The sequence below is a fragment of the Electrophorus electricus genome, chromosome 2 (assembly GCF_041902795.1).
Source record: "Electrophorus electricus isolate QZ-2024a chromosome 2, ASM4190279v1, whole genome shotgun sequence".
Taxonomy (NCBI): domain Eukaryota; kingdom Metazoa; phylum Chordata; class Actinopteri; order Gymnotiformes; family Gymnotidae; genus Electrophorus; species Electrophorus electricus.
Window position 1 is genome coordinate 8380220 of NC_137498.1, and position 21247 is coordinate 8401466.

Below are 21247 nucleotides of genomic sequence, written 5' to 3' on the forward strand. Positions count from 1 at the left end.
GGAGGTTAATGTTCATTTGTCACATTGCCATGTCTGTTTTAGAATTACATAGTTCTCATGACTTAAGTAATATGTGAATGAAACAATGACAAATATCACTATAGCATTCTGAAGTCTGATTTCTGATTCAGTCACTGCTCAAACGGTCAAACCAGAACTGTATACGTATTTTTACAATTATGGCTCCTCTAGTTACTGCCTTAGAAGCAGTGTTACTGTAATTCTTATTACTTTATCTGACACCAAACCAGAGGTGATAAATCTGATTTTGAACCCTGACAGACTCAGAGGGGCCTGGATGTTGCACCAACTGCTGTGATCAGATCATCATAGTGAATCAACATACAAGACAACACATCGGGACAAGAACAGGACCTCTAGAAAGTTGGACTAGACATTAATTGCTTATTTTTTCACTTATTAAATTCTTTTTTTTTAAAATTGTTATTATTGTGGTGACCATTGTCAGCCAAAGGAGGATGGGCCCCCCTTTTGAGTCTTGGTTCCTCTCAAAGTTTCTTCCTCTTACTTCTTCCTCTTGGGAGATTTGTCTAGCAACTGTTGCCCTTCGCTTGCTCACTGGTAGCTTGGACTTGGACATTTGTAAAGCTGTTTTGTGACAACATCTGTTGTAAAAAAGCGTTATATAAATAAACTTTGATTTGAAAGAACTCCAAACTGATTTAGAAATGAGTCACAGGTCAGTCAGAGAGTTTGGAGGTTAATGTATATTTGTCACATTGCCACGTCTGTTTTAGAATTACATATTTTCCATGACTTAAGTAATATGTGTATGAAACAATGACAAATATCACCAACACCGCTGATATTATAACTCCCTCGCCCCTGATTGGTGTGTTAGAGACTGCTATGATTGTTTTGTCAAAACAAATGAAGACCCATTCAGGTCTCACTCAAAACCTTTATTTCTATTCAGATGCCTGAGTTTGTGCACAGTAAACACAGCACCACCCAGGGCCCAGGGCATGGTAAACATTGTGCCACCAGGGCAGAGGGGACGGTAAACACAGTGCCATGTAGGCCCAGGGCACAGTAAGTCCTCACAATGACATTGTTTCTTAATGGTGAGGCCAAGGTTTCTGTCAGATAGTTTAGTGGACAACATACATTCTACATAGTGCAGCTTTAGATATGATCTGAAAACGTATTGTAAAAGTTGATAAATTCGATAAAGATTTGGCAGTTCTTTTTATCAGGTGGATTTATATCCCACACGCAGAAGCTGAAAGCAACAGTACATTTGTGGTGTGTGTAGAGTTCACATCTCTAGTGATGGAGTGACATTCTTACAGAGTGAGGACCAGTTTTTTGGCCAACAAACATGTTACTTCTGCAAACAAATTCCACATCAAATTTGAAACTGAACCACACTACTCAAGATGAAAATGTGCAATTAAAATTCACCCTGACTTATGTTTCATGCACTGCATTGTGGGTAAAAATAATGCTCTGAAATTAAATGCTCCTTTAAATATCTGTTCAAACTTTTTGAAAGTCTCAGGTAGCCAGTTCTGTGGCTGCTGTAATTCCACATGCTGTTGTAACAGACACAGTTGTACTGCGCCTTTAAGAGGGAGCTTTATGGTTATGTAGATTGAGTAACAGACAGAGAGAGCGCGAGACAGAGCGCGAGACAGAGCGCGAGACAGAGCGCGAGACAGAGCGCGAGACAGAGCGCGAGACAGAGCGCGAGACAGAGCGCGAGACAGAGCGCGAGACAGAGCGCGAGACAGAGCGCAGAATCGTCACCTTTCTGCTCGCCCTCTCAACACTCCTTTTTCTTTGGTAACGCTGTACGGTGCTTTTTACTGTTTCTTTTACATATAAATACAGTGATGGTAGCCGTGTGATCTGGCTTGATGTGGTCCAGGAGAGAATAAAAGTCTTTCAGATTGCCCACACCAGTGTGTGTCACTCCATGTTAACTCCACGCATCGCGGTTACCCCGTAGCACCTGTTCCTCACTCCAGGTAGGAAGTGTTACACTATTTTCATTAATAAGCCTCTGAAGTACTTTGGGTGTCGTAGTGAAATGAACTGACCAAACAGCAGTGAGGGAGGTTATGTTGAGTCTCACCCCCTGAGCTTCTACATCGTGTCTCTATGACAAAGGACGGAGCCACTTAACTAAGAATGAGACCGTCCTCACTGACAATGTGAGAATATCTGATAGATCACTCAGGAAGGAAGAAAGAGGACGTACCACATGACAACTTACAAAACCTACCGCATCTCTATATTTGGTGTGTGTGTGTTGTGGTTAGTTTGTCAGAGTTTCATCTGAATACACTTCCTCTCCACTATAAGTGTAGCTGTGAAGTCATTCAGTAGACTGTATTGAAGAGTGTGTACGGTGTGTATCAGCAGTCCTGCTGTAGCTGTGTGTAGTGTGTGTGTAACTCAGTAAGAATGCAGGTGTGTGTTTATCTGCTCCTTGTGCTCCACGCTGCTGATGGTGAGTGTTACCTTTTCGTTACAGGTGTTCTCATCCTCATACATTCATTTACACAAAGGTATTTATATCTGAGATCAGCAGAGAGCAGCAGCTCACCACTTACCCCAGATTCTGTCTATCGACCAAGAAATGTTTGAAGTCCAAATTTTGCCTCTTTAGTTTAGAACAAAAGCTGTTAAATGCGAACGTTGCTAGCAAACACTGGAGGTCAACAGCAGCTCAAATATAGCCTTCGTAAATGCATGCCCACAAACTTCTCTCAAGCCAGTCAAACCGCATCCAAGTGTTAATAAATGTCTCCCAGACTAGTCGGTGTGTCGTATAACTCACTGTGAACTAGACAAGTGAAGAAACACGTCACCGGGAAGCGACCTGGATGAGGTTTGAGGACATGTAGCTCGATATCTGACTTATTTACAAATCCTATTAGCTATCGTTGCTGTTGGCTTCCAGTGTTTGTTAGCAATGTTAGCAGCTTTTTTTCTAAAGGAGCAAATTATGGACTCCAAACATGTCTTGGCCACCTGGGTTAAGCAAAAATAAAGTAAATTTGATTCTTCATCGACCTGACCCGTTAAGTGGCACTGAAATCTGCGCTGTGGTTCGGTCCGGTAGAGAGTAACTAATTACTTGCTAATTGCTAATTAGTTACTTAAGACCAGCATAAGGTAGGAATTGTAGGGACATTAGTAGGACTGACAAAATTGAGAAACAAGAAGAGTACAAGAGTATTGTGACTCTTACAAGGATAATTTTGCTCTATAAATCTGTACATTTATAAAAACAACTTGTTTTTTATTATGGTGTGGTATGTGAAATGTGCTCACTTGTATATATGTGGTACAGTCCTTTACATGTGGTGTGTGATGTATGTGTTTGGTGCCTCTGTGTGTTTTCCCGAGTGTGGGTGGGTTTGGGGGAGAGACTACAGAGGATTCTGATCTCGTGAATTTTGACATGCCCATCATATCCCTTATTGAGCTAGCAGTCAAACAAGACAGTACTACTCTATATTACCATGGAAACCAGAGGAGGGGCAGAGCTCACTACCTGCGGGTTCAAGAGCTGGACTGGTAATGAATAAATCCATTTCAATCAGGAGGTCTCAGCTATCAGGACTTCCCAGCGGGTTTCATCCAGACAGCTGTCTCCCACTTTTAGACAGTGTTTGTTTGTTTGTTTGTTTGTTTTAGCCTATTTATATGGTTTACCCCCATGTTGCTCAGCGACACTGACTATAGTACTTCCTGACACTCCGTACAGTGTAGTGACTCAGATTAGGCTGGACCCCTGCTCAGCTTTCCTGAAACACAGCACATGCTTAACCATATGGTCAACCAAAGTGGCCCAAAGCTCATCTGTGATAGTTGCTCTTCCTCGTCCTCATCCTCTCTTTCCAATATTGACCTCCATTGATATCCAACCAAGACATCGAGCCTGTGGCCTCTTTATAGTGCTCAGGCTTTACAAAAAGTATAGTGCTCCATGTACAAATTAGTCATAATTGTCTTCACCTATGAGTACTGGGTTTGGTTAATTGATAAATGGATGTATCATTTGCATTTGAGGGTTTTCTATAAGAAACACACAGATTTCTGTTGAATGATGTGTCCAATATAGAGAATTGTGTTTAGCGTATTGAAAAAAAATGTGTTTTAGAAATACAGAATGAGTGTAAATCAGAGAAGGTGCTTTTGGTTTAGTATAACAGGTCAGGAGATGGGCTACATGAGTTAGTGGTTTCAATTATTGTCACATGTCCCCGTTTTTCTGTCTTGCAAAAAACTGTAATATCACAAAAACAGTACAGTTTCCCAGCAAGCACCTCTTCCTCCTAGCAAACTTGTAGCACTGTTTAACAATTTAACAATACATAACTAACTCTCTCTCTCACGCACATACACACGCGCACACACACACAAAAACATGCACAGCTGCTGCAGGATGGCCAGACCCACATCTGAAGGACTTGGAGAAAGACAATTTTACACACACAGTAAATGTACATTCAAAGTGATACTTGTAGATGCAAAAACACCCCCTGCCCTGCTCTCTCTCTCTCTCTCACACACACACACACACACTCACTCACACTCTCTCTCTCTTCTTGTTGGGTGTTTGGGCTTCAAGTTCTCCTATGTTGTTCCTCTTATCTTATAGAGGCTTAGAAAAATTGACAAATAAAAAATGAACAAATAAGAAAAAAATAAAACCATAGAGACAGTACAGTTTCCTAGCATGCACTTCTTCCTCCTCACATATGTATTGCTAAACTTGGTGCACTTTAGCAATACATAAATAACACACACACACACACACACACACACACACACACAGACATGCATATGCGAATGCTTCCTTTTTGGGTCCGTGTGCTTAAAATTCTGCTGTGCTGTTCCTCTTAGTGGTGTGTGAATGACATGTTTACTTCTTTCACTCACCCATGAAGACTGTCAAACAGTTTCCAAATCCTCATCAGTGACAGAGATTCAGCTCTGAACTTCATGGTTTAATCAGTCAATCATTAACTGACTCTGGCAGCATAAATTCCAGTGACTCCAGTTTAAAGACTGTTTTCTTATTTATTCCTAAGTTATTCTGATGTCACCATAGTCATGGCTACCAGTTTACAGATGTGAGAATTCCCAGCATGCACCGCTTCCTCCTCACATATGTATTGCTAATCTGGGTGCACTGGGTGCTATGGGTGAAATGTGCTCAATTGTTTATTTCTGTTTGTGTTATTTATTCCTCATTTGTCAATCAATTGAGCACATGCTGCTGCACACACACACACACACACACACACACACACACACACACACACACACTGTTTCTGTTAGTGGTATTTTTTCCTCATTTTTTCCTCATTCTGTATATGATGCAGCTCATGTTCACTACCCACTTATGTATCCAGCTGCCTGTGACAGAGGTCACACCTCATTGTGGTTGATTGTATATGTGGTACAGTCCTTTACATGTGGTGTATGATGTATTTGTTTGGTGGCTTTGTGTGTTTTACTAAGTGGGGCGTGGGGGTGGGTTCCAGGAAGAGGCTACAGTGAGTTCTGATCTCATGAATTCTGACATACTCATCATATCCAAGATGATACTACTCTGTCTTACCATGGAGACCTGAGGAGGGGCAGAACTCACTACCTACAGGATATAGAGTTGGACTAGTGTTGGATAAATACATTTGGCAAGACAAGTGAGGTATCCAGGTCCAGCTCTACGGTGGGTGTGAAGACCCATTGTGCAGAAAATGCAAAAATTTAAAAAAAGCAAATTCATTAGAATGGAAACGCGTTTGCTACAGATCCAAAATGCAGTGCAACTTCAGAAATGCTGCAAACTCAGTCACAACACAACGGAACTGTTTTCTGAAGTTGCCTCGCATTTCCAAAATATAGCACACGTCATTTTGAATAAAGTGTTTTCTGAATTTGTATAGCGTTCAGGAATTTGCATCAAGTTTGTAAACTGTAGCACATGTGTTTACCTTCTGTGTTCTTGAAAAGAAACAGTAACTCAAACATAATGTGGAATACAAGTGTAACAACAAGACTGAAGGGGAATAGGTGAGATGCTGATTCAGAGATGGAACTGCACCTTAACAACCACAGCACCACAAAAGGTACCAAATACAAACAGTGCAGACTGACTCTGCTTATTGGTTTTGCCAAAGTCATATCTGGGCCCATGTCCTTAAAGGGCCCCTACCATGGAAAACTGAATGTCACTCACTTTATTGAAATAAATAATTTTTAAGTAATATGTAAATATTGTTACATTTTCAAAACACATTGTTTACTCTCCAATTCCTTACATTCTATATATAGAATATAATCTGTAAAAATAACCTGTTTTGAAATCACTGTTTCTCTGATGTCATGAGAACCAGCTCATTTACTTATCTCTGCCTCTTTGGCCTACAGCAGTTTAACCCCTAACACCTACATTGCAGTTTTCAGACATATTTCAGCTCTTAGTGCTTTTTAAATGAAGCACAATACAGGGCAGCCAATCAGAACAGAGCTCATTTATCTTACATCTTAAAGGCACAGCAACAGAAACTGCCTGTTCCAAGGGATAAAGAGAGGTTGGAAAATGGTTGTGTAAAACTGAATTATGACTCTTTTTGGAAGATAACGCCACAAAAACATTGTAAGAGGACACCAAAGAAAATTATAAAATAAAGGAAAAATGTAGGATATACGCCCTCCAAAGACCTTTTGGTGTATTTGGTTTGATGGGAAGGTGAGTGGCTACAGCTACAGCTGAGGAAGCACCAGGGGCTCCTGTCTGGGTCCCACTGGGCAGCCATATACAGGGCAGCTGTGTACAGCACAGGTTCTGAACCTGGCTGAAGGGTACAGTTTCAGCACCTTGGACAGCAGTCAGGCTGCCTTGGAGGTGAAAGATGTTTGGTCTGTGGTACTGGTCTACAACTCTGAACACGTTTTACTAAAGTCCGTCCTTATTTGGTCCTTTTAATTAAATCTACATCTCTAAGTACAAACCCGATCTCTAAGTAAAACTATATCATCTCTTGGAAACAAACAATGGATAAAAAAATTTGCAAAGCATTAGCCATTAGATTAGAACATATTAGTCCATCACTGTTACACTCTGATCAAACTGGTTTCATCAAAGGAGACACTCAGCCATTAACAGGGTAGACTACTTAACCTAATACTGTGACGGTGGCAGTTCAGAGGGAGCGAGAGGCAAGGTTGCGTCAAAGTGCTCTTTATTTTCCATTGTCAATATGTGACGATACCGCTACTAACGACAAACACTACTCTGTTCCAATAGTCCTTGTAGCGATGTACACGTTGGGAGTGAGCAGTCCGACAGGCCACTAATGTGCTGCACTCTCTCTTGACCTGTGAGTTTAAATAGAGAGAATGAACAAGGAACAGGTGAAGGTGATTAGTAGGCAGGAGACTGGGAATGAGGCAGGTGTTTAGTGTGATCCCTAGCAGGAGTGGGTGTGTCCCTCCCTCTGGCTGCCCGGCCAACCGTGACAAATATGTTACACCTCACTCCACATATTAGAAACTGCTATGCAGAGAAGGCCTTCAATAAAGAAAACTGGAAGTTTTTCTCCTCACATTGCATAAAATCTTTAAAACCACACCTAAGGCCACAGTCAGTACTAATGTAGTACCATCACAAAATGTGCATAGAGGTACTAGGCAAGGAAACCCACTCTCTATTGCTGTTCTCAGTTCTTATATTTATACATTTATTTATTAGTATTTGTACTTTTTTTGGGGGGTGGGGAGGTTGTCTTTTTACAGTTTTTATTTGTTGTTGTTGTTGTTGTTGTGACACTGCAGTGCACACTAGCCTACAGCCTCAATTAGTTACTTTACAGATATTCAGCATTTAGCAAACAGTTGTTAAACAGCTTTTGACAGCTTTAACAACAAAAAGAACAAAGTAACAGAGAAAAGGTGAGAAAATGTTTCTATTTCCTGTGATAACTGTTGGGTTGTGATGACATTGTACTGTCTACATCCAAAGTCGTCTTTACTTTGGTGACTCCTTTAGTGGTTCTGTGTCAGTGGGTGGATTTCACAGCTTCTCTTAAGTAGTTTTTTTCTTAATAGTATGAAAACTACAACATGATCATAGACTGCTGCATTCTACCTGTACTTTATGAATAATATGAATGTTATCAGACAATGCTCATGTTTACCTGATTAAATGATCAATGTTTATTTTGATCAGCATGTAATCTAGAGCTCTTCCTGTCTGATCTGTCTAATATTTGCTAAGCTACACATTCAGTTTGGTCCTCTGATCACTAAGTGCAGGTGTGAAATGATGTGACCAAACAGTGCTGAGGGAGATCACTGTGTAGCACTACTTCTTACTGCAGGATCACTTTACTGAGGATGGGGACTGAACACTGGGAAGCTCAGGAGGAAGTTATGACACTAGAAAGACACTGTTTCACTGTTAGATTTAGTCTGTATGTGTGTGCGTTTCTGTATGTGAGAGAGAAAGAAGTGGAGGAATAATTTATTTTGCACTTGAACACACTTCCCCTCTACTGTGGATATTAGTGGGTGGAGAATTTCAGTGGAGTTCTACTGAGAGAGTTGTAGAGTTCCAGGTTATAGTTGTATGGTGGTTCCACTAGACAGACTGTAGTCTGGGCTGCAGTTTTCAGTGTTCAGTACACTGTAGTTTTGTAGAGTGTATAAGATGTGTAGCAGCATTACTGCTGTAGCTGTATGTAGTGTGTTGTGGAATGCAGGTTTGTTTTTAACTGCAGATGTGTTTTTACTTCCTTTTTGGAAATGATGTGCATATAAAGTCCTGTGAAGCATTTGAGGTTCTTCTTTATTGTACTGATTCGAAGCTTTGGACTATGTCATAGAGAAATGAACTGACCAAACGGCACTGAGGGAGGTCATTTTAGGTCACTCCCACTGGCAACCACATTTTGTCTCTATGACAACGGACTGAAACGTTCAAGTTACAATGTCGACGTTCTCACTGATGATGTGAAACTATCTGCTAGATTACTGACTGATAAAGAAGAAAGAAGACATACCAAATGACAATGTATTAAACCCTACAGGATCACTATATATGTGAGTGAGAATGTTGTCATTCTTACTTATGTGTGTCTGTGTTGGGGATAGACGTTGGTCAGAACTTCATCTGAATGCACTTCCTCTGCACTATAACTGTAGTTGTCATATTATTCAGTAGAGTGTAGTTCTGAAGCGTGTGTGTATGGTGTGTATCAGCAGTCCTGCTGTAGCTGTGTGTATTTTGTGTGTAACTCAGTAAGAATGCAGGTGTGTGTTTATCTGCTCCTTGTGCTCCATGCTGCTGATGGTGAGTGTAACCTTCTCTCTACTTCTGTAGATCATCAAATATCTACTCAGTAGCTACTTTATAAGAAACACTGAAAACATCTATAAGAGTTCAGTTAGAGACGACATCTCTGACCACCTATAAAAGGCACTTTAAAGGCACATGTGGACACTAGTGCCAATGGGTGATGTTACTGTTTCTAATAAAGTAGGTGGTGAGAATAAAATTGTGTGTGTGCGTGTGTGTGTTGTATATTACCTGAACATGTAAGGTAGAATTTAAGATTTGGTTAGTAGGCTGCTTTCAGTTGTAAACCAAACCTTGAACTCAATGTGTCATTGTGGTGCAGTTATATCTAATTACATATAACCCATGCATATCGGATTCAGTGCTCAGACTAGAGCATAATAATCAGAGTAAAGTAAGTAGTCAGTACATGGTTGTATAGTAAATGTTACTCTGAACAATCACAAATCACTGTGTGCTTGAGATAGTTAAGCCATGTTAAAGAGAAAAGAGATGAAAAGAGTAAAGAGATGAAACTCAAATGTTGGGACATGCACATGAGGGGATTGATAGTGAAGGTCTTCTACTGGTGTGTTTCTGCAGGCTGTATACTGGAACATCAGAAGATCACAGACATCACTGCATATGCAGGAGACTCAGTACTACTGCCCTGTTCCTGCACTGACCCACAAACCAGACCTGAGAGTTTCACCTGGCAGAAACACCAAAACTCCAGTTATACAGAGATCTCCAGTGAGAGTGAACAGTACAGAAACAGACTTCAGCTGGGTACTGCTCACTCTCCAGGAAATCTCTCTCTACTCATATCACACCTGACTGAGGAGGATGAGGGAGACTACAGATGTCTAACTAAAGGGAATAAATACAAAGACATCAAACTTTATGTTTCAGGTAAAATATTATTCAGAAACACGGACAAATTAAAATCTCCTAAGTAGATTTCGCCTGGTGGATCTCCATCATGAACTTCGCTTTTCAAACATAAATATAAATGTAATATAAATACATTCACCACAAACTTTATTAGACACACATACATCACATTTTACTAAAATTCAAAAACAGGACATTTAAAAATAGAGAAACACCATTACATATTTATGTATCTAACATGTGGACCACATTATCCTCAGATATTAGTCACCAGACACCCTCTGTCACCAGTCTAGAAGAGTTAAACACAACTAACATACATTTCACCTGTCCTCACTGAACACTTTCAGTACCTCTAATAAGTGAATGTGTAGGTATAATTACAGACTGTGTCCACCTGGTGTCTTACACAGTTTGTGTGTCACCCTGCACGCAGGATATCACTGGTCAGTTTCTGACCACAGATGTCCCAGTATATGTGGATACTGAACCATTCTCCACACGTCAATCCCACTACAGTGCTGGAGGCTTGGTAGTGGGTGTTGTACTGGTATGAGTGGTTCAGGTACAGCAGTGTTACTGGATTCAGTGCTACTGGTAGGTTGAGAGTGTTCTGACAGTGAAAGATATCCAGCCAGCAGTGGTTCAGTGGTCAGACAATGACCATGACTGGAGTTGGAGGATGGTTAACACTAACTGTGTGTTACACCAGATGGGCTACAACCACTGACTCTACACGATGTTTCAAATCCATTTATATTTTAATGCATGTGACAGAGAGCATAAACTTGCATCAATTCTGTAACAAAAGGATGTTAAACATTTCACAAATGGATTTGTTTTGTCTTCATATGATGGTTCACAGAAGAATGTCACTGGTTGTACAGGTTACTTCATAACAGTAGTGTAACATGTCAGTGTTTCTGCTCTCTCTAGTCTGTAAGGATGTTGTGAATCCTCCCACAGTGCTGAGTGGATACGTGGGAGGGTCTGTCCTGCTGCCCTGTTACTGCACTGAACTGCTGGCCGAGCCAAAAACCGTCAGATGGAGTTTTATAGAAGAATCTAATTTCATCTACCCAACTGACCAGACAAACCGTTACACTGATAGAATTAAGCTGGTTACTGCTCCAGGAAATTTCTCTCTATTCATATCTGGTCTGACTAAAGAGGACTGGGGACAGTACAGGTGTAGCATCAGCAGTCATCATCTTATAGACGTCAAACTCCAAGTAACAGGTAAACCAACCTCTTGTATATTTAATGTATGAAATGTTGTTGACTGCATATAGTGACTGATCTGTACCAATAACTACTGTACTACATAAAACAAAAAATCTATCCAGCGGCAGGATCTGCAGTTCTACTTCTGTCTGTTTCTAGTTACATCTTCTGTTTGTATTTGTATTTCATGCATGTAGTTAATGACTCTTGTCCGCTATCCTGTTATATATACATAGTGTATATAGATAGAGGGAGGGAGGGAGCGAGAGATGGAGAGAGAGAAGGAAGGAGGGACGGAGAGAGGGAGAGATAGAAAGAAAATTTTAAAAAGACAAAGAATGGGGGTAAAAACAACGTTTGACTTTATGAAACAAAATAGCGTTGCGCTTCCTTTTCACAATACAACAAGGCGGTGAACGTCAACGCATCTCCTTGAGTTGTAATAAATATGTGTGTGTGTGTGTGTGTGTGTGTGTGAGAGAGAGAGAGAGAGAGAGAGAGAGAGAGAGAGAGAGAGAGAAAAAAAAGAGCAGAGAGAAGAGTCTCCTCTCACAGCTGGTGCTGACACTGAGTTAATTAACACACACTAACACTAACACATCAGGACCAGTCTGAAGTACAAACAATCAGACCAAACCAAATTATTACACTTCACAAACTAAACTACATCACCCACTGGAACACAAACACAAGCACAAAGCAGAGAACACAGCCTGGCCGTCCAGACCAGCCGATATAAATGTTATGGCTGCCCAGAGAACAGAGACTCTGTCAGCAAAAAAAATCTGAGACGGTCCACCCCAACTTTAAGTGTCTGTCTAACACTGACAAACTGCCCATCCTACTGGGCAAAAAGAAGGAAAGCAGCACTTTAGCTGGGTGATACATATCTGCCTGCCATAAGATGAGGGACAGTGATTAACCCACCCAAACATACACACACACACACACACAGAGACTATATTACCCAGTTTATAAAAGTTACCTAGCTATTTATCATTATTAACTATTTATTATTATTAACTATTTGTTATTATTAAGTATTTATTATTTTCCATCCTTATTATTTATTTATTTTCCTTTCTTTTCACTTTTACTTCTTCTAATTATTATTATTTCAGACCAATTACAGTTTCTCTTCAAGTTCTTTTATAACAGAATTCTTAATTTCCATAATTGCAAAGGTTGTAATGTTGTGTAATGTTCATGTTGTAATACCGCTTTGGCAATACTATAGTTGTATATGGTCATGCCAATAAAGCTTACTGAACTGAGAGAGAGAGAGAGAGCGAGAGAGAGAGAGAGAGAGAGAGAGAGAGAGAGAGAGAGAGAGAGAGAGAGAGAGAGAGACCCGACCCAGGAGCCCCTAATTCATTCACTCTCAGAAAACGACTAAAGGACACACTGCACCTACAGAGCCCTGCAGCTTCAGACGTAGCCAACGTATCACCACCACTGACACACAGAGAACTGAACACGTCTGCTTGGCCAAACTGTACATACATCAGTTCTGTAGTACAAAATCTAAACTTGTTAAATACATAACAGCCCTGAACCCTCATTACTTATAACTGATCACACTTTTCTATTCTTGCAGAGGCTCCATATAAACCTGTAAATCCTCCTCCATTGGACACTGACACATCAAGTCCAACAGCTTCAACTAAACCTACTACAACAATGACGTCTCCAAATTGTTAAATGGTTTCTTTAAATCTGTGATGTTTCTGAGAATAAAAGTTATTTAATGCGTCATTTAATGTAAACTCTCAATGAAGTATAATGCCTGACTCTGTAACTTCAAACTGAGCCTGTAGAGACGTATTACAGACCCATTCATGTTCTTTTCTATTTGCTTGTGTGGCAATAAGAATATGCTTTGAATGCTTGTTAAACATTCATACAATATAATATTAAAATGACAATTAATACATTTAAATGTAATATAAATGCTTCCCACATTCCCACATGCAGGTGCTCACACTTCTCCACTGTACACACGTCATGTCATATTAGCTGGTGTGGGGGTTTTACTGCTGTTGATGGGATTAGGAGGAGTCATCTGCTGGAGATACAGAGGTACACATACACACACACACACACACACACACACACATAAATACATACATATCCACATCCATCTCACACTGAGTTAATTTTGTAGTTCAGAGACGTGAACAGACGGTGAGCAGAGAGGGACAAACAGGACAGAGGAGAGATCAGCAGACACAGGTGAGTGTCACACATCCATGTTATAATATCAGTGAACTCTGATTCAGTGCACAGATCTGTTCTACAGTGTCAAAGCTTGGATCAGTGAATGTGACTGTTTCTGCATGATTGTTCTGACATTCTGTACATGACTACAACGTTAAGATCGAAATAATGTAATTGCCAGCCAATCCCTTCATGTAACACCGACATGAGGCAAGAAACATTTGGGCCATATACAAAATAGTTTACTACATACTTATGCTGCGTACTGGACTCATTATATACCGTATAATGTTTACTGTTCCCTGTAGTAATATGATGCATAATATCCAGTGTGTACTAAAACGCAAACCATACTAAGGGGTCACTTGAACGTATGAAGTTCTACCCACTTGTGATTTACGGCCACCGTTGCATGATGAGATGCTGTACACCATGGAGACATGCCTGGTCACGTACTGGATTATTTGGCCATAGCAGTATGTCATCTGGGCATCTTTTGTGTACTGGAAAAATTCATTTTGGTCAGACTAGTTTTCAAGCTCTCTTCAGTAAGCACTCATTAACTAAAGAAAAATTGATCAACACACATTTATCATTTGTATTAAAAAGGGCAGATGATGTATGTATATGGTTACTCTGCTCAGCTACTTTAATAGGATCACCTTTACACTACATCCAGTTATCTTCTAGCTGCGTTATATACCTGTGTACAGTTCCACAGGCTTGTGTATAAACTTCAGACACACTGCTTTTCTTGTTACACACTCATACATGCTCTAAAGACACTACCACTGCAGAGACACTTCTTTGTTTAGAGTGGTCCACCATTCAGGTAGGATCCATTCAGCAGTGCTCCAGTGGTCACCCAGTAAACAGTGGTGCACACCTGCAAGATATGTGCACATATTAAATTACAGACTGCAGGTGATTTCTGTGTCTTTATAAAAGTGGCCGGTGAGTGTTTAAATGTTTGTGAATGTATAAACAGATTACACACGTGCTGCCATGAATTAGATTTACATGCGCAGTTATGGATTAAATGTATATTACAATTAACACCCATTAACACCTCTGCAATACAATACATTTATTATATTAACACTTGTATTAATCCACTCAACAGGGTGTGCATTAGTCTGTATGTGTGTTAATATTTTGTAATTGTGATATTTTCTGCAGGATGATGTAATGTATTCTACTGTAGCCCAAATTAACACCACCAGACCAGCACCCAGAGCAATGGATAATGGAGATAATACAGAATATGCCAGGATCAAACTAAATTAACAAACCTGAACACACACACACACACACACACACACACACACACAGGGACTTTTATTGTATGGTATCTAGCCAATTAACTGTTATGTTCTTCTGTCTTGGTTTCAGTGCTGACTTTGTATAATTTGCTGTATTTTACTAATTAACTGCTAATTAGTTACTTCAGGTGTGGTTTCTGACTGGCATAAGTTAGGAATTGTAGGTGGAGGACTAACAGTAACAGGGGCAGGACTAAGACTGATAACATTACAGTGTAGCCACTCCAAGAACCAGAGTACGTGGGTTTTATTCCTTTTGGGTTCATCTTCTGCTTGGGAAAGGAGGCTAACCGCTAAATCTACAACTAAAATTGTGACTCCTACAAGCAAGTACCGTTTTTGTTCTGTACATTTGCAAAAACTATTTGTTTTATTGTTACATTATGGATTTTTGTCAGCAGATTGTCTTTTCTGCATTTTCTGTATCTCGAAGCATTTTTGTATATTTAATCTTTAAATAGTAGCACATTTTTCTGTTATTAAGCAAGTCATTTTAGAGTCAAATGCTAACCGTTTTCTGTATGCGTCACTTGCACTGTGAGAGTCTATTGTTGTTTCAGAAATAAAGAGCCAAAGCAGGAAAGAGTTGTGGTTTCTGTTTACACCTACTGTTCATCAAGTACATCGTGTGTGTGTGGTGCAGTTTGACAGCAGAATGTGTGTAGAGTGCAGTTCACTGACAGCAGTTGGATGCCACTGTCTGTTTCTTTGTCTTTAGGACCTTAAACTGGAAACCATTCTAACTGAGCTGTGGTATGGTTCACATGTACACATTATTGGTGTACAAATTCACCAATGCATTGGACAGACAAGCTTGATCAGGAGGGTTGAACACCAAAGTAGAGCAGATGGTTCTGCAGAATTGTACACAATGTGAAACCAGATCAGTGACATAGAAACAGTCTCACTCAGACTCAAGAAAAAACACCAAATGTGAAAATCATCTTTTATCCCAAACAGGTGACTCTGGTCCAGTGCTTGGTGTGAAAGGGTTCATACGTAGAACATAGCAGGTGGTTGCTTAGGGCAGTAGAGCTGTGTTGAAAAGGTTCTGCAAAGTTAATTTATTTTGCTGTTGTAGCTGAGGCAGTTGGCTTGCTACGGCATTATATGACATACAGCGGGTGAAATAAGTATTGAACACGTCACCAATTTTCTAAGTAAATATATTTCTAAAGGTGCTATTGACATGAAATTCTCACCAGATGTTGGTAACAACACATCCAATCCACACATGCAAAGAAATCAAACCATAGATGTCCATAGATTATGTGTAATAATGAGAAGTGACACAGGGAAAAAGTATGGAACACATGAAGAAATAGAGGTGCAAAAAGCCATGGAAAGTCATGACACCAGCTGAAATCTATCAGTAATTAGAAAGCAATCCTGCCAATTAGTGCAAATTAAATTAGATAGTTCAACTGATGGCCTATAAAAAGGTGTCTCATTAGCAAGGTGCCACACAAGAAACATCTCCTGATGGGTAAAAGCAGGGAGCTCTCTCAAGAGCATGTATTTAGTTTTGAAGGGCACAGATCTGCAAACTCCATCACAGTTTTGGCGTATGAAAATTACATGGAACGTAAAAAAAAAATTATATTGTAAATCTCTAGTTTTATCTCTCTTACCAAATTTATTTCACTGTTTATATTATACACTGTTTATATTGAACAGATTTTATGTTCTATGATTTTATTATCCAGTGTTTTATTGTTGTTTGAACTGTTTTTTTTTATCTTGATTGTGTGTACTCTTATTTTGTGCTATAATTTTAAAAAGTTGTATACAACTAAAGTTTACTATTATTATTATTATTATATTAGTACCACCAAATGGTTTAGTTTAATGGCTTTATTGAAGCTTCATGTTTTAAACCATGCCACATGATCATAATAATTATCTGAGTGTAGTCCTCTTCCTCCTCTTCATCACAGTGTCTCAGTGTCTCTTCCGTGATGCAGTGATGGGCGCAGTGACGTGTTCACCGTTGCCACACTCACAGCAAGCATGAGATGGAGCTTTCAGCTGGGGGGGGACGGTGAGTCTTGCAGCTGGCTGGAACAACCGTCTGTCCATCCTCATCTAAAATGGATGAAAGCAGAGAATGTTTGCACAGCGTTCATTTTAATTTAGTCAAAGAAATAACCTGCCAAACCTGCCTGTGTGGCGTTCACATTACTCTAACGCAGCATATTTACCATATGCCTTGTTTGTATGTTATATCGAACAGCAAAAACACAGGGCCTGCTATTCTCTTCAATTAATTCTCAAGTCTGCATCTTTATTTTTCTATTTAAAATGTACTTAATAATACATCTGGATTTTGGGAAATAAGGAACCACATGAGTGTAATGGTTGGGAGGCTGAGGGTGAACACATATACAAAGTAACAATGCCTCGGATGTGAGAGTGAACTGGAACAATGACTAGGCAAACCCTAATGAGAATGAGTAAACGAACAGACAGGATTAACAAATAAATAACAAGTTTAATATAAAAAAATGAACAAGAAAAACAACACAGAATAGAATGAGGGAAAGAATCAGAAGACTAAGCAGGCTAACAGGGCGAGGCTGATAACAAGGCAACTAAGGAAACTTAACACTAAGGAATGGCTAACAGGAGAACAACGATGAAGCACAGAACCAGGTTACTTATGCTAGACGAGACTGTAAACCATGGACAGGCACAGGAATTGGGACAGACTGAGGGAAAAGGAGTGGGACTGGCAACATGGCTAGAACAGGAGGCGAGCACAGAGACAGGAGAGGAGAAATACTGGGATAGCTGCGGGAACAGGGACAGGCACAGAAGCAAAGGCAGACGTAATTATGTTAAACAAAACTGAGACAGGCACAGCAACAAAATAAACAACAGGCATGAGTGCAGCTACTGGAACAGGTAAAGGAACACCGATGCCACAAGGCAGGGTAACAGGTTTTTACCAAGTTCACACAAACAGGTATAGATACATTATGTAGATGCAGTTACAGAAGTGTCGTAGGGCGTGGGCACCAGTGGAGCATGAGCTGAGCGTTCACGAGCACGTCTGACGTGTCCTGAGCGTCCACCTGCATGTCCGATGTGGGTGCCGAGTCATGGTTGCGTTCAGCGATGGCAGGCTCAGGAGGTCTGGAGGTGCGGCTGCACTCAGCGATGGAAGGCGTGGGAGGTTTGCAGGCACGGCACTGGGAGGAGCGTAGGCAGGCAGGCCAGAGAGAAAAAGGCTGGGGAGGCAGGCAGGCACGGAGGGAGGGAGGCTGGGGAGAGAAGGAGGCAGGGAGGCTGACAGGGAGGGAGGGAGTGAAGGAGGCTCAGGAGGCAGTGAGGCAGGTAGGCAGCCAGGGTGGGAGGGAGGGAGGCTGGGGATACATGAGGCCAGACAAGCAGCATGTGACCCATACTCCAGGGGAGGCTGGGAATACATGTGGCCACATGATTAGAATCGAGACCCAGACACCGAGGGGAGGCTGGGGCTACCCATGGCCGGTAGATCTGAATGGAGACGCAGACTCCTGGGGGAGGTTTGGAATACATTCTGTTCATCTGGCCACATGTAACCCCAGACTCCCTCCCTCCCTTCCTGCCTCCCTCCTTTCCTCCCCAGTGTACCCAGTGTTCTTGCTCTCTCCCTGCCTGCTTGCCTCCCCACCCTCCCTGCCTCCCCAGTGCCTCTCTCTCCCTCCCTGCCTCCCCAGCCTCTCTGCTTACCCTCCTGCCCACCCACTTGCCTGCCTGCCCAGCTTATGTGCCAGTCTGCCTCCCTCCCTGTTTGCCTGTCTCCCTCACTCCTCAGCCCCCTCCCTCCCTCCATCTCTCCCTGCTTGTCTGCCAGCCTGTTTGTCTCCCCAGACTCCCTCCCTCCCTCCCTGCCTCCCCAGCCTACCACCCTCCCTGCCTGCCTCCCTAGCCTACCACCCTCCCTGCCTGCCTGCCTGTGCACCCTCCCTCCCTGCCTCCCCGCCTCCCCAGCCTCTCTGCTTACCCTGCCACCTGCCCACCTGCCTGCCCAGTTTACTTGCCTGTCTGCCTCCCTGCCTGCCTGTCTGGCACAGTGATGCATTCACCCCTGCTATGCTCACTCTCCATCACTGTGCAGCAAGCATGAGATGGAGCTTTCAGCTGGGGGCTGATGTTGAGTCTTCCAGCTGGCTGGAGCAACAGTGTGTCCATCCTCATCTAATATGCATGAAAGTAGAGGAGGTTTGTACAGTGTTCATTTTCATTTAATCAAAGAAATAACCTGCTAAGCCTGGCAGCATAGTGTTAACTTTATTCTAATGCAGCATATTTATCTGGGGGATGGGACATCCTGCTCGACTGGGAAGCAGCAGCACATGGTATTTCTGGAATGTTGGACCAAGTTGCATCGAAAGATGTTTCGACATACGTCTTGTGATTCCACTCTTACTTGAAATGGTCATATTCCAGACAATCCATGCACCTCTGTTATCTTTTTTTCATGAAAAGAAGCCACGCCTCTCCTCCATGACACCTTCTTGCATGTTTGTAAGAGATTGAAATCATGACACTCAATGTTAGTTTTGCACAATGCCAAATTCAGAAAAATGCACAAAAAGAAGTCTTCATCTCGGAGTCGTATAATTCTGATGGATCGGGCAATTTGGAACTGGTTCCTGATTCCCATCACTTTGCTTCATGAATGAAAAAGCTGATTGTGTGTTGAGGAAAACAGATGTTTTTATAAGTGGCTGTGAATGGATTTGCTTTTGCTATTAAAGTGTGTTATTCCTACTACCATATCTTCTCAGATTCACTATTCATTCGAGTTCTCTTAAGTTTATAGTCTGCTATAGACTGCTACCTGCATATCTAACACAAAAATTTGTGCTTCCCATTGCAGAGCCAAGATTATTCTGATGTGTTAAGTCATTAAAATGACTTCATTCTGGTTACCATGATATTAAGAATGGAATGCTTTGAGAATACCAACTCCAGACAGATAAACAGAAAACCTATAGATGATGCATAAAATGAATGCTGGATGAAAATAGATACATTTACTCACATCTGCAGGAGAACCTGCCATGTCTCTCTCCTCCTTCAGTGTCTGCTGCTCCTCCCTCATCTTCCTCAGCCTCTCTCCCATCATCTCCTCATCTGCCGCCTTGTGGTGTCCATGTGGAAAGGGGTGACACTGTGATGTGGGGGAATGGTGCCGATGTCTATGTCGTTGGTTATAAGGATGGATTCTGTTTCAGCGAAAATCCATGTTAGTTTAAAACCTGCGTAACATGGTACACCACAAAGTTAGTTTTCAGCTCATGAGGCACAGCATTGGAAATACCCGAGACAACTGCCAGATGCAATTTACCCTGTCCCCATCAATTTCTGAACTGCGTTACATTGTCCCCACTACTTCTTGAAAGTGTATTAAGAAAATATTAGTATTTTCTTCACAAGCTTCATTTTGCTCCATTTGATAAATATAATTTGATTAATTGTTGTTTTGATCTATAAATCTAATCATATTATGTTCTTAATGACAATCAGAACACATTCTTGCTGATATGTTGTTGAGATGATGGTGAAATAAACGCAGTACAACTGACGTTTCTTGAAATGAAATCAAAATCAATAGAAAACAACTGTACTTCAAATATATATTAAACCATAATGTGAGTTTTGAGAAGCAGGCAAGATGGGAGTCGCATGCAGCTAGAAATGTATGGCTTTACTGAGCAGAGTAAACACTGCAGGGAACAGCCTACAGTGATCACGTAAAGCTCATCATATTATTCCTAGAGAGTAACATTCTGTCCCTCAAAGGCAATGAAACAAGAAAACGTTGGTTGGTGGGATTGAATTTTGCATCCTAATGGGGAGAAGACAATTCAAGCCAGTTTTTAAACTATGCCTTTCAGGCACCAAAAGGGAGGAAATGCTGGATGGATCCAGAAGTCCCCTTGCTGTATGGTTTCTGTAGTGTAGTGGTTATCATGTTTGCTTTACAGGCAGAAAGTACCTGGTTCAATACCAGGCTGAAACTCTTTTCTTGGTAAATGTGTAACTGCTGTCCTTACAGTTGAATGGAGGGCTGTTCTTCACAGAGCAAAGTCAGGCTCCTTAACTAATCGCCAAACTGATGAATTAAAACTCGTAGCATAATGTCTATGCTAATTCAAGTCTTTCAAACATTAGTACAGGAAGTATAAACTTTAGTGAGTGTGTCCTTATTTTGTTTCCTAAAAAGGTTTATGCTAATTAGCTCAATTTTAAAAGTTACTTTCATCAAATCTATGGC

The 21247-nt window shown here is 41.1% G+C and overlaps 1 long non-coding RNA gene across 3 annotated transcripts; it reads left to right on the plus strand.

Annotated features, from left to right (window-relative positions):
- The first annotated feature begins 1780 nt into the window (after positions 1-1780).
- LOC145647556 (uncharacterized) lies at positions 1781-15555 on the plus strand. 3 transcript variants are annotated; one of them, XR_014116357.1, is made up of 6 exons: positions 1781-1991; positions 9926-10234; positions 10653-11455; positions 13038-13519; positions 13605-13672; positions 14837-15555. It is a non-coding gene; the product is annotated as an uncharacterized LOC145647556 (long non-coding RNA). The 3 variants fall into 3 exon arrangements; XR_014116354.1 differs by having other exon boundaries at positions 13605-15555; XR_014116356.1 differs by having other exon boundaries at positions 11153-11455; positions 13605-15555.
- The last annotated feature ends 5692 nt before the right edge of the window (positions 15556-21247 follow it).